We start from the raw sequence: 17,589 nt of genomic DNA on the forward strand, positions 1-17,589 counted from the left end.
ATTAACAGTAGCCAGTGGCAGAGGTGGAAGTGATTCTTGCACTGCTTCTATTGAAATGAGCAGAAGTCTGAAAAACAAGATGCAGGATATTTCAGAGACTGCTGGTAGTCATTGTGGTACAAGTAAACACATGGGTTGTGTTAGAGTAGCTAAGAATAGAAACAGGTGCATGTATACCTGCGTGTACACCAATGCTAGGAGTTTGGTAAATAAATTTGATGAATTTGAGGTATTGCTCAAAACATCAAAGGCAGATATTGTTGGGATATCAGAGACGTGGTGTCACACAGATATAAGTAATGCGGAACTGGAATTTGGGGAATACAATGTGTATAGAAAGGATAGACAGGACAGGAGGGGAGGAGGGGTTATGCTATTAATTAAGAAACACATAACGTCCAAGGAAGTGAAGCCAGTCGACATCGATGGACTGGGCAGTGTCGAGTCAGTTGGGTGTGACATAAGCATAGGGAAATCAAAATTGAGAGTAGGAGTGTGCTATAGGCCTAATGACTCTGATGAGTATAATAAGATATTGTACAGGGAAATAGAGTGGGCCAGTAAATCAGAGAGTCTTATAATGGGGGACTTTAATTTCCCAGATATTGACTGGAATTTGTGGATTGGTCACTCGCACACAAGCAAGGCTTTTGTGGATTTATTGGATGATTGTTTTCTACATCAGCATGTTCGTGAGGCAACAAGAGGGAGCAATACTCTTGATCTGATTATCAGTAGTGATTCTTCATGCATTAAGAACCTGCAGATAAATGAACCACTAGGTGGCAGTGATCACAGTGTGTTGAAGTGGGATTTACTCAAGGAGGTAACTACCATCAGAGGTAAAGGGAAGGGTTTTTGTTTTCGTAAAGGCGACTATGATGGTCTGAGACAGTATTTAAATTCTATACAGTGGGACCAACTGATGATGTTACCAACAGCAAACTCAAAATGGGAAGCATTCAAGGAACTAATCTTGGAGGCTACCAGGCTTTATATACCAACTAAGAAATATTGTTCAAGGTTTAGGCCTAAATGGTTGTCAGATGAACTAATGAGACATGTGGCAGAGAAGAAAAATGCATGGGATACATACAAATTAATGGGTGACATGGAAGCCTATGATAGATATAAGTTGGTCTGTAACCAAGTCACAAAGGAGATTAGGCAGGCAAAGGCAGACTATGAAAAATCCTTGGCAAAGGATGCAAAGAAAAACAGAAAAGAGTTCTTTACATACTTGAACTCGAAAAGGAAAGGGATGAATCAGATTGGTCCACTGGATATTGATGGTTCAACAGTTGAGGATCCTGCTCAGGTGGCTAACAATCTAAACGAGTATTTTGCATCTACATTCACGAATGAGGAGTTATTCAGGAAGGAGAATGATGTAGGTAAAGTAAACATTGGCAGTGAGCTGGATGATTTTGTAATAACTGAGAGGAAAGTGGAGGAGAGATTGTTGAGGATAAACATAAAAAAGGCACCTGGGGTGGATGGGATCTATCCAGTTATATTAAAGGAGGCAGCAAAGAAAGTATGCAAACCCCTAGCCATAATTATGAGAGCTTCTTTGGACTCAGGGGAGGTACCCATAGACTGGAGATGTGCAAATGTAACCCCAATTCACAAAGGAGGATCAAAGGCTGACACAAGTAATTATAGACCTGTGAGTTTAACTTCTGTTCCAGGTAAATTAATGGAGGCACTGGTTAAAGAAGCACTGCAGGATCATCTAGACAAGAATTCAGTTATAGCTCAGACGCAGCATGGTTTTGTTAAGGGCAGGTCTTGCCTGACCAATTTGATTGGATACTATGATGTAGTCACAAAAGAACTGGATGCAGGGAATAACTTTGATATTATATATTTGGATCTTAGAAAGGCTTTTGATACTGTTGCACATGGAAGACTGCTGCACAAATTGGAGCAGTGTGGCATTGGAGGCAAATTGCTGCTATGGATAAGGGGATGGTTGAGTGGCAGAAGACAGAGAGTGGTAATCAATGGACACTGCTCAACGTGGACTAATGTTATTAGTGGAGTTCCTCAAGGTTCAGTGTTGGGTCCGTTGTTGTTTTCGGTGTTTATGAATGATATTGATGATGGGATATCAAGTTTAATGTCCAAGTTTGCAGATGATACAAAGGTTGGCAGGGTCGTTAAGGACAATACTGACGCTATGCTGCTGCAACAGGATCTGGAAAGGTTGAACAGATGGGCTGAGAGGTGGCAAATGAGGTTTAACATCGACAAATGTAAAGTGCTGCATATGGGAAACAGTAACCCCAGAGCAACGTATCAACTCTGCGGTACTACACTGACAGTGGTGGAGAATGAAAAGGACCTGGGGGTAATTGTGCAGGCAGATATGAAGTTCTCTGAGCAGTGCAGACGAGCTGCAAGAGTAGCTCATGGTGTCTTGTCAATGATATACAGGAATTTTTCTAGCAGGGATAAGGAGGTGATTATTCCCTTGTATAAGGCAATGGTAAGGCCACATCTTGAGTACTGTATACAGGTCTGGAGGCCTCATTTCAAGAAGGTTGTAGAGCTGCTGGAACGGGTACAGAGAAGGGCAACAAGATTAGTAAATGGAACAAAGGGTTGCTCTTACGAAGAAAGGCTTAAGTTTTGCAAATTACAGAGTTTGGAGACTAGGCACCGGCGAGGTGATCTGATAGAGGTGTATAAGGCTTTGAATGGTTTGAGCATGCTCAATGCCAATGGGATTCTTCATCTTTCTCAGAATAATCACCTCAGAGGGCATAAATTCAAATTGAGGAAGGACGGATGTCGGATAGATGTGCGGAAATTTGCCTTTGGCCAGCGGGTGGTTGGTTGGTGGAACCGACTTCCATCACTTGTTGTTGAAGTTGATAGCCTAAACAAATTTAAAGCTCAACTGGACAGGTATTTCGAACGAACGGAGGGGTGAAATGGGAGTGGGTTTTTTTTTTTTTTTTTTGGCTGATGCTGAATAAGCTTGCTTTCTTGCATCATATGCCTCTGCTAATGCTAATTTGCAAAACTTAAGCCTTTCTTCGTAAGAGTAACCCTTTGTTCCATTCACTAATCTTGTTGTCCTTCTCTGTACCCGTTCCAGCAGCTCTACATCCTTCTTGAAATGAGGCCTCCAGACCTGTATACAGTACTCAAGATGTGGCCTAACCATTGCCTTATACAAGGGAATAATCACCTCCTTATCCCTGCTAGAAAAATTCCTGTATATCATTGACAAGACACCATGAGCTACTCTTGCAGCTCGTCTGCAATGCTCAGAGAACTTCATATCTGCCTGCACAATTACCCCCAGGTCCTTTTCATTCCAACCACTGTCAGTGTAGTACCGCAGAGTTGATACGTTGCTCAGTGGTTACTGTTTCCCATATGTAGGACTTTACATTTGTCAATGTTAAACTTCATTTGCCACCTCTCAGCCCATCTGTTCAACCTTTCCAGATCCTGTTGCAGCAGCATAGCATCAGTAGTGTCCTTAACAACCCTGCCAACCTTTGTATCATCTGCAAACTTGGACATTAAACTTGATATACCATCATCAATATCATTCATAAACACTGAAAACAACAACGGACCCAACACTGAACCCTGAGGAACTCCACTAATAACATTAGTTCACGTTGAGCAGTGTCCATTGATTACCACTCTCTGTCTTCTGCCACTCAACCATCCCCTTATCCATAGCAGCAATTTGCCTCCAGTGCCACACTGCTCCAATTTGTGCAGCAGTCTTCCATGTGCAACAGTATCAAAAGCCTTTCTAAGATCCAAATATATAATATCAAAGTTATTCCCTGCATCCAGTTCTTTTGTGACTATATCATAGTATCCAATCAAATTGGTCAGGCAAGACCTGCCCTTAACAAAACCATGCTGCGTCTGAGCTATAACTGAATTCTTGTCTAGATGATCCTGCAGTGCTTCTTTAACCAGTGCCTCCATTAATTTACCTGGAACAGAAGTTAAACTAACAGGTCTATAATTACTTGTGTCAGCCTTTGATCCTCCTTTGTGAATTGGGGTTACATTTGCACATCTCCAGTCTATGGGTACCTCCCCTGAGTCCAAAGAAGCTCTCATAATTATGGCTAGGGGTTTGTTTACTTCCTTTGCTGCCTCCTTTAATATAACTGGATAGATCCCATCCACCCCAGGTGCCTTTTTTATGTTTATCCTCAACAATCTCTCCTCCACTTTCCTCTCAGTTATTACAAAATCATCCAGCTCACTGCCAATGTTTACTTTACCTACATCATTCTCCTTCCTGAATAACTCCTCATGCGTGAATGTAGATGCAAAATACTCGTTTAGATTGTTAGCCACCTGAGCAGGATCCTCAACTGTTGAACCATCAATATCCAGTGGACCAATCTGATTCATCCCTTTCCTTCTTGAGTTTAAATAGGTAAAGAACTCTTTTCTGTTTTTCTTTGCATCCTTTGCCAAGGATTTTTCGTAGTCTGCCTTTGCCTGCCTAATCTCCTTTGTGACTTGGTTACAGACCAACTTATATCTATCATAGGCTTCCATGTCACCCATTAATTTGTATGTATTCCATGCATTTTTCTTCTCTGCCACATATCTCATTAGTTCATCTGACAACCATTTAGGCCTAAACCTTGAACAATATTTCTTAGTTGGTATGTAAAGCCTGGTAGCTTCCAAGATTAGTTCCTTGAATGCTTCCCATTTTGAGTTTGCTGTTGGAAACATCATCAGTTGGTCCCACTGTATAGAATTTAAATACTGTCTCAGACCATCATAGTCGCCTTTACGAAAACAAAAACCCTTCCCTTTACCTCTGATGGTAGTACGTCCTTGAGTAAATCCCACTTCAACACACTGTGATCACTGCCACCTAGTGGTTCATTTATCTGCAGATTCTTAATGCATGAAGAATCACTACTGATAATCAGATCAAGAGTATTGCTCCCTCTTGTTGCCGCACGAACATGCTGATGTAGAAAATCATCCAATAGTGTATGGCAAAGCAAAACAGATAATGTAAATTTCTAATGTGCCATGCTGTAAATGGTGAATTTAGTGATAATGATGCTGTTCGTAATATTTTATATTTTTGTTGGAGCATACTATCCACCTTCGTGTTTTAATGTGCATGCAATCTTTTTTTTTTTAGATCCTATTAAAAGGTGCCATGGACAGGTTAAAGATTGGGGTACAAGAGAACCCTGTTCGAACTTTACTTCTGTAAGTTGCATTTTTTGGAAATACACATGGGGTGTGAGAGTTGTTCCAGAGACCAAAAGTAGAGAACATTAATGGATGCTGGCTTATAACATGTATCTTTTGATGCTTGGTTTGCAACCTTTGCTATAGTTTTTATTGAAAGCTTACCTGCCTGCTTCTTAACCCATCCATGGTACTAGCTCCATGGATGGTTAAGAGTAGGCAGGTAAGCTTCCCTGGAGATTGTGTAGTGGTCAGAATTGGAATCAGAGTACCTTACGTGGAAAGGTGCTCTGGTTCAGTGAGGCATTTTCACCAGGGCCCATGGAGTTTCTCGATGCTCCTGACTAAGGGATGGTATGTCAAAAGAAACTTAATTAGATAAGGACAGTAGTTCCCAGCACTCATAAATCCATGTTGCAAGAATAGAGCAGGCTTCAGAGTTCTCCTTAAAAGAAAAAGGAAACTACCTTCATTAACTTGCCTTTCCTGTGATTTCTGTGTAAATCAGTTTCTTCTGGCTTCACAACCCTCAACTAGTTCCATGTTACTAAAGCAGGGAAAGGCTTCAACAACCTTTAGTGATAATCTTTGTTTCTGTTCCTTTCATATGGTTTCTGCATCTGTAATTTTCTTCTAGTTTCCCAACCTTTAACCAATTCATGCTCCCAGAAAAAGCACAGGATTCGACTTAGTAGGTGTGAATTTCTGCATTCCTCCTTTCTAAGTCACCAGAATTTCTCTAGTTTTCATAAATAATCTTTTACTTCATTGATTTTGTTAATTTCTGATCTCTGTGTGATACACTGAATTGTCACATACAGCAAGATGTCATTCATCAAGTTGTCTCGTACACCAAACTGTCATGCACCAAATTGTCGCATGCAGTGAATTTTCATGCACCAGACCGTTGTACAATGAATTTAACCCTGGCTACTTGCCATGAAGGAAATAAAGATTTGTCTTGCAAAAAATTGACTTGGACTCCATCACAATGCTCATCTATACACTTCTCTGCCAATACGGCAGGCATTGGTTGGAAGACAACAAGTTTGTTGTTCTTCCCCACCCTTTCTACATGTTATGTTTTAGACTTCTTCCCAGTCATAATTATGAAGATGGCGATGCAATTTGCAGAACTTAATCCTTTCTTGGTAAGACCACCCCTTTCGTTGCCCTTCTTTGTACTCGTTCTAGCAACCTTTTTAAAATGAGGATTCAGACCTGTACACAGTACCCTAGGTGTGGCCTGACAATTGCCTTGTACAACGGGATAATCACCTCCCTGTCCCTGCTAGCAAAATTCCTATATCTCATTGACAAACTCCATGACCTGCCCTGGCAGCCCGTCTGCATTGTTCAGCGAACTTCATATTTGACTGCACAGTTACCCCCCAAGTCTTTTTCACTTTCCGGCGCCTCCGTAGCCAGGTGGGCAGGAGCAGCAGTGTGTAGCACTCGCTTCTTGATTAGACCGGGGTTCAAGCCCATGACCACCAAATACGGAGGATGCGGAAAGATCAGGGAATGACCACCGCATATCCCAGGAGCAATATGACCTTAGTTGCTAATGCTCCTAAAAACCAAATAACAACAACTACACTTTCCTAAGTGTAGTACCACACAGTTGGTACATTTCTCTTGGGTTACTGCTACCCATTTTAAGTACTTTGCATTTGTTAATGTTAAACTTCAGTTGCCACTTCTCAGTCCACCTGCCTAACTTTTCTAGATCCAGTTGCAATAGCATACTGTCTTTACTGTCATTAACAACCCTGCTAACCTTTGTATCATCTGCAAATTTGGACATTTGGCCTGATAAACCTTCGTCGATATCATTGATAAATACACGAAACAACAATCGGCCAAGCACTGAACTCTGGGGTACTCCACTAATAACATTAGTCCATGTAGAACATTGTCCATTTAATACCACTCTCTGCCATCTCCCACTCAACCATCCCTTTATCCATTGCAGTAACTTGCCCTTTATGCCACACTGCTCCAATTTGTACAGCAGTCTTCCATGTGCAACAGTATCAAAAGCTTTCCTGAAATGCAAGTATATGATATCAAAATTATTTTTTGCATCCAGTTCCTTTGTGACTTCATCATAGTATCAAATCAAATTGGTCAGACAAGACTACCCCTTATCAAACCCATGCTGTGTCTGAGTTATTACTGCTGTCTTGTCTAGGTGATCCTGTATCACCTCTTTAACCGGTGACTCCTTTATTTTCTCTGGAACACAAGTCAAACGAACTGGTCTATAGTTACTTGTATAGCCTTTTGTGAACCCCCATTATGAATTGGTGATACATTTGCACACCTCCAGACAACAAACCATTTAAACAACTTAGCACAACTTAGACAATAAGCCATTTAATGAATTTTTTGTGACTGCTTAATGCCAGATAGTAATCTGATATGTGGTTCATCATCGTTGAGCTTATTTTTAATTGGTCCTCCAAGGAATATCCATCATCTAAGATCTCAAGCTTGTTTTAATATATGTTATACAGTAATACCCCGAAGTTACGCGATAGGTGGGTCCGACAAAAATCACGTAAGTCGAATTCGCGTAAGTCGGGGTACAACTTTGCATATAAATACATATAAATTTTGCTTAATTGGGACCAAGGACTAACAAAAACACTAGTTTAGAAGAAAAATATTAATAAAATTGCAGTTCTTTATACATATTAATACAAAATATGTATTAAAAAAACAAATGACTTACGTAAAAAAAGTTATTTCGATGTCGATGGCTTCATAAAATCTAACAAATTCATCTGACGACACTGCGCCTTCTTTTTTTCACGCAGAAATTCTTCATAGCAATCTAATAATTTTTTTATTCCTTGCTTTGTAGCCATAACGCGTTCTTCGTTAGAGTCTATGTTTTCTAAAATTTTTAAGCCCTTTACAATTGAGCCCTTTTCAGTTTTCAACCTGTCAAGTTTGCAATTGTCATGTGCTTTTCGCCGTTGCTTCATTTAGGCCTGTAGCACGTGCAATATCACATGGTCTTTCATTTCGCTCAAAGCGTTTCACAATTTCATATTTTTTCTCTATCGACAGAGGCGGACTGGCCATAAGCCTTACCGGGGAAACCCCGGTGGCCGGTGTGATTTTGGCCATAAACCATAGTATGAGGCCACTATAAATTTTCCCGGGTAAGAATTTTTGACCCAGTCCACCTCTGTTTATTGATAATTGCTTTTCTTTTTCTCTCTGAATCTGCAGTGTCTTCACCAGGACGTTTCCTTTTCACAACTTTTAATTAAGTATTTTACTTATTTTTAGGGAATAAAGCGCAATTACAAAACAAGGAGGCACGCTTGATACGCATAAACACAGCTGCACGCATGTAGCAACTGAATAAACAACACCATAAAGGCAGAGATACACTATTAACACCTCACATTTCTAGGGGTTACTACCATAAAACAATAAAAATCCAGTTGCGTTTCTGCTAGTGAAATCTGTTATAAACTGGTAGTAAACTCGATCTAATTGCATTTGCGATTATACCGATAGCTGGAATTGTGTTGGTTTTTACGTTATTATGGTGAAATGCGTTTCCCCTTCACTGATATAAAAAACATAAAAGCAGCAAAGTTGAATTTTGTTCCTCTTTCGTTCTCATTCTCCGCCGTCGCACCGTATATCGATAACACATGAAAAATGACCTTGAAGATAGTGTGCGGCAGCGTTGCCAAACGAAAAAATCAAGAACCGCGTAACTCCGAGTTCGCGTAAGTCGGGGTATTACTATATATGAAAATGTTGATTCACAACAGTAGCTTGTGCCAAAACAAGATAGCATTCGACGAGCATGTTGACATAGATTTGGGTATTGAACAGCATTTTTCTTCGTGTCAAATAGAGACTTCAGAATATTATCTTCTGAGAGCTCAATTAATTCCATCTATAAGTCATCATGTGCTTTGGAGACATCAGTCAGGTGTGGTTGAAAAGCTCGTTTCAGTGTGAGATCATGTTTCTCAAAATCAGCAAACCTTTCATTGTATTCTTCAATCAGGGAGTCTAGAACAGCTGTGTATTCTTTCATGTCACATTTCCTTAAACTTAAACTGTAAACTAAATTATATAAGGAGAATAATGATATATAAAAAAGAGAATAGATAAAATGAAACTCAAAATATTTTTAAGGTAAATTTTATGTCATGAAATAAAAGGCAGATTTTGCATTTGAGAGAAATAGACAAAAGGCCGCAACTGGTACCCCAAATTGCCACAGGTTACCCACCCCTGTACAAGGGGATAATCACCTCCTTATCCCTGTTATCAAAATTCCTGTACATCATTGAAAAACCCCATAAGCTACTTTTGCAGCCTGTCTGCACTACTCAGAAAGCTTCATGTCTGAGGTCTTTTTCATTCAACGCTACCATTAGTGTAGTACTGCACTCATGGTAGTGTTGAATTAAATTGGGATTACTGCTACCATATGCAGTACTTTGCATTTCTCAATGTTAAACTTCAATTGCCACATCTCAGCCTATCTGCTCAACTTTTCTAGATCCCGTTGCATTACTTGATGGAATAAAAAAAATGGTTTTATGTTGGGAGAAATGTATTGCAGTGAGTTGGGGGGAATTATATTGAAAAATAAAATAGCAACTGCAGAGGATATTCTGGAGATTCATTTACTTTTTTTTTTTTAAATATCTCAGCTGTTTATGGAAACTGAAATGGATGTCTAAAGGATCAGTCAACAGGCAAAACCAATCAGCCTAACCTCATATATGTGAAGTGTATAAGGAAAATGAGATGCTTCATGTATGTGTATGTGTGTATATATATATATGTATATATATATATATGTAAGGAAATTAAATACACTCTCATACCATTAATATGAGGATGGGGATTATTTTGGTCTTTGGATATCATTGGGGTGGATGGGATCTATCCAGTTATATTAAAGGAGGCAGCAAAGGAGGTAAGCAAACCCTTAGCCATAATTATGAGAGCTTCCTTGGACTCAGGGGAGGTACCCATTGACTGGAGATGTGCAAATGTAACCCCAATTCACAAAGGGGGATCAAAGGCTGACACAAGTAATTATAGACCTGTGAGTTTAACTTCTGTTCCCGGAAAATTAATGGAGGCACTGGTGAAAGAAGCACTGCAGGATCATCTAGACAAGACTTCAGTTATAGCTAGGACACAGCATGGTTTTGTTAAGGGGAAGTCTTGCCTGACCAATTTGATTGGATACTATGATGCAGTCACAAAAGAACTGGATGCAGGGAATAACTTTGATATTATATACTTGGATCTTAGAAAGGCTTTTGATACTGTTGCACATGGAAGACTGCTGCACAAATTGGAGCAGTGTGGCATTGGAGGCAAGTTGCTGCTATGGATAAAGGGGTGGTTGAGGGGGAGAAGACAGAGAGTGGTAATCAATGGACACTGCTCATCGTGGACTAATGTTATTAGTGGAGTCCCTCAGGGTTCAGTATTGGGGCCTTTATTGTTTTCTGTATTTATAAATGATATTGATGATGGTATATCAGGCTTAATGTCCAAGTTTGCAGACGATACGAAGGTTGGCAGGGTTGTCAAGGACACTACTGACACTATGCTGCTGCAACAGGATTTGGAAAGGTTGAGCAGATGGGCTTCGAGGTGGCAAATGAAGTTTAACATTGACAAATGTAAAGTACTACATATGGGAAACAGCAACCCCAGAGCAACGTATCAACTCTGTGGTACTACACTGACAGTGGTAGAGAATGAAAGGGACCTGGGGGTGGTGGTGCAGGCAGATATGAAGTTCTCTGAGCAGTGCAGACGAGCTGCAAGAGTAGCTCATGGTGTATTGTCAATGATATATAGGAATTTTTCTAGCAGGGATAAGGAGGTGATTATTCCCTTGTATAAGGCAATGGTCAGGCCACACCTAGAGTACTGTATACAGGCCTGGAGGCCTCATTTCAGGAAGGATGTAGAGCTGCTGGAACGAGTACAGAGAAGGGCAACTAGATTGGTGAATGGGACAAAGGGGTTCTCTTACGAAGAAAGGCTTAAGTTTTGCAAATTACAGTGTCTGGAAACTAGGCACCAGCGGGGTGATCTGATAGAGGTGTACAAAGCCTTGAATGGTTTGAGCATGCTCAATGCTGATGGGATTCTTCCTCTAGCTCAGAAAAATCACCTGAGAGGGCATAAATTCAAATTGAGGAAAGACAGATGTAGGATAGATGTGCGGAAATTTGCCTTTAGCCAGCGGGTGGTTGGTGGGTGGAACAGACTTCCATCCCTTGTCGTGGAAGTTGATAGCCTAAATAAGTTTAAGGCTCAGCTGGACAGGTATTTTGAACGAACAGAGGGGTGAAGTGGAAGTGGTTATTTTTATTTATTTATGTTACTTTTTTTTTTTTTTTTTTTTTTTTTTTTGGCTGATGCTGCATAAGCTTGCTTTCTTGCATCAAATGCCTCTACTAATGCTAATGCTAATGCTAATCCCTAAGGGATACACATGTTAAGTGTTTCAAAAAATAATTATTCATTCTGCACACAGTTTCTTACATCTAAAATATATAGAAACTGAAATGGATGCCTAAAGGATTGACAAAATTGGTATCAGAAAAGCAGGCTTCTTGGAATATATACAAATTATCAAAAAACACTAGTTGTATGACTTATACAGAACATTCTGCAGTCGGGTACCTAAGAGGGTGAGACAGGTTTGGATAAATTGTGAAGCGAACTTGGCTAAGAGGTTGAAGAAAGACAAAGAATTCTTTATCTGAACATACACAAAAGAAAAGTATTTAATTAATGTATAACAGAGCAGCAGTGGTTCAATAAGGTTTTTTTTTTTTTTTTTTTTTTGGTAGTTGTTGGCGCATAGGCTTCTGTGGCCATAATGTACCTCCCAAGGTTCCAAGCCCAAGGCGGGAATCAAACCTGTGACCTTTGGGTTGCCAGGCAGGCACTTTATCCACCCGGCTAGCCCGGTCGGCTCAATAAGTTCTACGTTATAAGTAAATTAGTTTAAAAATGGAAGAATTACCTCTATGGTCTCTTGCAGAACACTTCAGTTCTTATACTCTCTGTAGTTGGATCTATACAAATCGATTAATTGTATTCCACTCTCTCGTAGATGAGACAGTGATCCAATGCACCACAGAATCGGGAACCAATGGACCCCCAAGCCTGACCCCAAAATGCATCGAACCACCACCCCAATCTTGAGCGAGAGAATACCAAACGTCTGTATTTTTAAAACAATTTAACTGCTATGTTAAATTGTTAAAAACTAATATTATTAAGACATAAAAACATTAAGAATCCTCTGAAATATTAAGAGGCTAAGGAATTTTGCTACTTCCCTGAAGCGGATGGGGCTTTTCAACGAAGGTCATGATCACAGGAAAGTGAAACCGCGGGTATTGCGGGAGGAATTTTATATCATGGAAATTAGTTGCGATCCTGGTTTTATAGAGCAGGGCTTGAAGGACCATGAATCTGAGATGGGGTAGGGCCGATGTACATTGACTGAATTTTGATGTAATTTAATTTCAAGTGTCACCGAAATCAATAGTTTGGTGTAATCGTGTTGGATGCTGAGAATTTTCGCTTCTTTAAATAGAAAGGTATGATCTTCACTAATCGCATAGAATGCAAGTTCTGAAGCCGAGGAGCGGGATGAGAGGACAGATGTTGTCTCATTCTTGTATTGAGTGGATCCCTGGTATGAGGAGTTGCAATTCTTGCAAGATACAGTGCAGACTAAGTCATTTAATTGGAATGTGGACGCGGATTGGACTTCGTGGTTTTATAGAGCAGCATGTAGTTTCGTTGTGTGGGTTTGGCTATGATTTTGAATTGTTGTGTCTTTGAAAATACTATTTAGTTGTTTGAATCATCGTTCAATATATGGTAAAGCAATAAAAAAAATTTTATGTTATTATTTTTGATAGCAGGAGAGGTATCACTTAATCTGTTTATTGCTTGTATCCTCATTTCATTTATAATGGGTAGGGGATAATCTCTATTTTGAGGTTACCCATTACCCATTTATTGCTTTACCATATATTGAACAATGGTTCAAACAACTAAATAGTATTTTCAAAGACACACAATTCAAAATCACAGCCAAACCCACAATGAAACTACATGCTGCCCTCAAAAACCACGAAATCCAATCCGTGTCCACATTCCAATTAAATGACTTAGTCTACACTGTATCTTGCAAGGATTGCAACTCTTCATACCAGGGACCCACTCGTACACTCAATACGAGAATGAGACAACATTCAGCATCTGTCCTCTCATCCCGCTCCTTTGCTTCTGAAGTCGCATTCCATGCGATTAGTGAAAATCATACCTTTCTATTCAATGAAGTAAAAATTCTCAGCATCCAACATGATTACATTAAAATTCAGTCAATGTATGCCCTACCCCATCTCAGATTCATGGTCCTTCACGCGCATACACCAGGATCACAACTAATCTCCATGATATAAAATATCCCCCTGAAATACCCGTGGTTTCACTTTCCTGTGATCATGACCCTTATCAAAAAGCCCCGTCCGCTTCAAGGAAGTTGCAAAATTCCTTAGCCTCTTAATATTTCAGAGGATTCTTAATGTTTTTTTGTCTTAATAATATTAGTTTTAAAGTATTAAAAGTATACATTCACTATGTATCTCTTTGGTCCCAAAGCAATTAAATTGTTTTAAAAATATGGACGTTTTGTATTCACTCGCTCAAGATTAGGATGGTAGTTCGATGTATTTTTGGGTCCATGGGTTCCCGATTCCATGGTGCATTGGATCACTGATCTTGTTTTTTTTTTTTTTTTTTTATGAGAACCCCAAACACGAGAGGTATTGGAACCTATAGTACTTAGTATCGTGCTTGGGTTGGAGGTTGAAAAGACGTAAGAAGATATTTGTTCACATTGGACTTGAACTTCTGTAGATTGTAATTTTCAGGAAATACGTATGAAGGAAGGTTGTTCCAGAAAACGGCAGTTGAATGAATAAATGAGGAAGATGAAAAGTTGGTTCTGTGGGTTTGAAGCTGGACAGTAAATGGATGTTGGCTGGTGGCGGCACGTGTTCGGACTGTTTTGAAAGAGAGAGCGGGAATCATAGAAGCCAATTCAGAAGAACAGTGCCCATGGAAGTATCTGTAGAAGAAGCATGCAGCAGAAACAGTACGTCTATGAGAAAGCGAGTGGAGAGACTCTGTTAGAGATGAATCATTAATTAACCTAACTGCCCTCTTCTGAATGGAATCAAGAAGCCTGAGAGAGGTTTTGGGGGCACCACCCCAGATGTGGGAACAATATTCCATGGCAGGGCGGATTTGCGATTTATACAGAGTGAGCAGCTGTTTGGAAGAAAAGTAACGCCGAGAGCGAAAGAGAAAACCAAGTTTTTTAGATGCAGAGGAAGCAATATTTGTAATGTGCTTGTGCCAAGAGAGATTAGAAGTCAGGGTAATCCCCAAAAGAGAGATATCATTTTGCCTAGAAATTGGAGTGTCACTAAAGATAAGCATAGGAGCAGAAGAATCCTTTTTGCGAGATATAAGACAAGACTGAGTTTTAGAAGGGTTGAAATCAACTAAGTTGTCTTTGCCCCACTGGAGAATTACCTGAAGATCGGCATTTAAGGAATTGGCAGCAGATTTTCGAGAACTTGAGGCTGATTGAGCAGGACAAGGTTTCTCAAAATGGAAAGTTGAATGCAATGTGCTATCATCGGCAAAACTATGGATAGGATTTCCAGTCAATGGAAGAAGGTCATTGATATACAAAAGGAAAAGAGTGGGGGAAAGAACTGAACCTTGGGGGACACCAGCATTAGTGGAGAAGTTAGAAGACAGAGAGCCATCTACCATCACCCTCAGTGAGCGATCAGAGAGAAAACTGGATAACCAATTACTAAAAACAGTTGGCAGACCATAAGATGGAAGCTTGTTTAGAAGACCTTTATGCCAAACACGATCAAAAGCCTTTGAGATGTCAAGAGCAACTACTTGTGTTTCACCGAACCTTTCCATTGAATTAGTCCATAAATGGGTAACATAAGCCAGAATATCACCAGTGGATCGACACTGACGGAATCCATATTGGCGATTGTTGATCAGATGGAAGGTTTCTAAGTAGTTTAAGAGTTGCCGGTTAATTGATTTCTCCATTACTTTAGAAAGAGTAGAAGTAATTGCAATGGGACGATAATTGGATGGGAGGGATTTGTCACCCTTTTTAGGAACTGGCTGGATATGAGCAAATTTCCAAGCAGAAGGAAAAACACCTTTGGAATAAGAAAGTGAAAAAAGGCGGCAAAGAATAGGAGTAAGCTCAGGGGCACAGGTTTTGAGAACAAGTGGAGAAATACCATCAGGACCTGGAGCTTTCTTAGCATCAAGATTCATCAAAATCCTTCTGATATCCTTTTGACGGAAGACCACAGAATGCATTGAATGGAGATTTGAATTGAATTGTCTACGAGAGAGCAGAATACAATTAATCGATTTGTATAGTTATCCAACTACGGAGAGTATCAGCACCAAAGTGTTCTGCAAGACACCATAGAGGTAATTGTTCCATTTTTAAGCTAAAAGGAATGGATTGAAGTATATTGGCTCACGGGGTACAGCAGGACTGTTATAAACCATAGGTATAGGTTTTCAAAGTGGATTCCATTTATTTTTAATGAGAGAGATGGGTTTTTTTTTTTTTTTTTTAATCCCTGGGGTTTTGTAAAAGATTTCCAACAGTTCAGCATATGTTCTATAATTTTTATTATTGGTTATTTTGTATTTATTACTATTTTTTTTTTTTTTTAATGAAAATCCAAAACACAATAATTATTAGAACCTCTATAGTACTGTGTATGGATTACAGGTTGAGGTGACAGCAGATATTTGTTCATATTAGCTATCAATTTCTATAGATTGTAGCTTTCGGGGAACACAGGTAAAGGAAGATTGTTCCAGAAAACAGAAGTAGAAGGGATAAATGAGGACGAGAAAAAGTTAGTTGTGTGAGTTTGGAGTTGGACAGTGAATGGATGCTGACTGGTGGCTGTGTTTTGACTGATATGGAAGAGAGTAGGGGAAATACAGATGCCAATTTGGAATCTATAAAAAATGCAGAAACTGAATGTCTGTGAGACAGAGTGGAGAGACGTAAGATTATAAGAGATGGGTCATTAATTAACCTGACTGTCCTCTTTTGAATGGAGTCTAGAAACTTGATAGAGGTTTTGGAGGACCATCCCAGACGTGGGAACAATATTTCATGGTTTGAGATTTGTTTGTAGTGAATAGTTGTTTGGAAGAAAATTAAGCTCAACAGAAAAAAAGGAAAACCCAGTTTTTTGGATACAGAGGAAGCATGTAAACTTAAATTTTAATCCCCAAAACTCAGTCCTATCTTATTTCTTGCAAAAAGTGTCTACTGCTCCTTTGCTGATGTGTGATAAAACCCAGATTTTTAGACAAGATTACATATCTCTACTAGAATTACCCTCACTTCTCTCTCTCTCTCTCTCCCTCTCTCTCTCTCTCCAAAAAGCATGTGCTTATGCAGAGAGAGAGAGAGGGTAATTCTAGTAAAGATATATGTAATCTTGTCTAAAAATCTGGGTTTTATCCCACATCAGAAAAGGAGCAGTAGACTCTTTTTGCAAGAAATAAGATAGGACTGAGTTTGAGGGATTAAAATTTAAGTGTTTTTTTTTTTTTTTTTTTTTGTCCCTGCCAAGAATTACCTGTAGACCAGCATTAAAGGACTTGATGGATGCAGGATGTTCAATGAGGAAATTCAATTTAGTTTAAAGCAGTTTGTGCAGAACAAGGTTTCTTAAATTGGAAGGGGAAACGCAATGTATTATCATCAAAAAATCTATGGATAGAATTTCCAGTCAGTGGAAGGTCATTAATATACAAGAAGAAAAGAATGGGAGAAAGAACTGAACTGTGGGGAACACCAGCATTAGTGGAGAAGTTAGAAGAAAGAACCATCAACCATCACTCACAGTGAATGGTCAATGAAAAACTTGGAAACCCAATTGTAAAAAAACAGTTACCAGTCAATAAGATGGGAGTTTGTTTACAAGACCTTTATACCAAATACGATCAAAAGCCTTTAGAAATGTCAAGAGTAACTGCTTGAGTTTCACCAAATTTTTCCAAAGATAAGGAAGGTCTGAAATAGTTTGAGTTGGCAGTTGATGGTTTTCTATTTCTGTGGAAAGAATAAAGGAGTTCCCCATTTTTATGGAAAAAGTTCAACAGAGTGATAATTGAATGGGAGAGATTTGTTACCCTTTTTAGGGATTAGCTGGATATGAGCAAATTTCCAAGCAGAAGGAAAGACACCAT

At 39.4% G+C, this 17,589-nt stretch overlaps 1 protein-coding gene across 1 annotated transcript in view; it reads left to right on the top strand.

Annotated features, from left to right (window-relative positions):
- Positions 1–17,589, top strand: part of Vps35 (Vacuolar protein sorting 35) — a 298,912-nt gene that overhangs the window by 266,644 nt on the left and 14,679 nt on the right. The gene's annotated exons all lie outside the window — the stretch shown is intronic.

Source organism: Mastigoproctus giganteus, chromosome 2, assembly GCF_048544385.1.
Source record: "Mastigoproctus giganteus isolate SK-2022 chromosome 2, ASM4854438v1, whole genome shotgun sequence".
Taxonomy (NCBI): Eukaryota; Metazoa; Arthropoda; class Arachnida; order Uropygi; family Thelyphonidae; genus Mastigoproctus; species Mastigoproctus giganteus.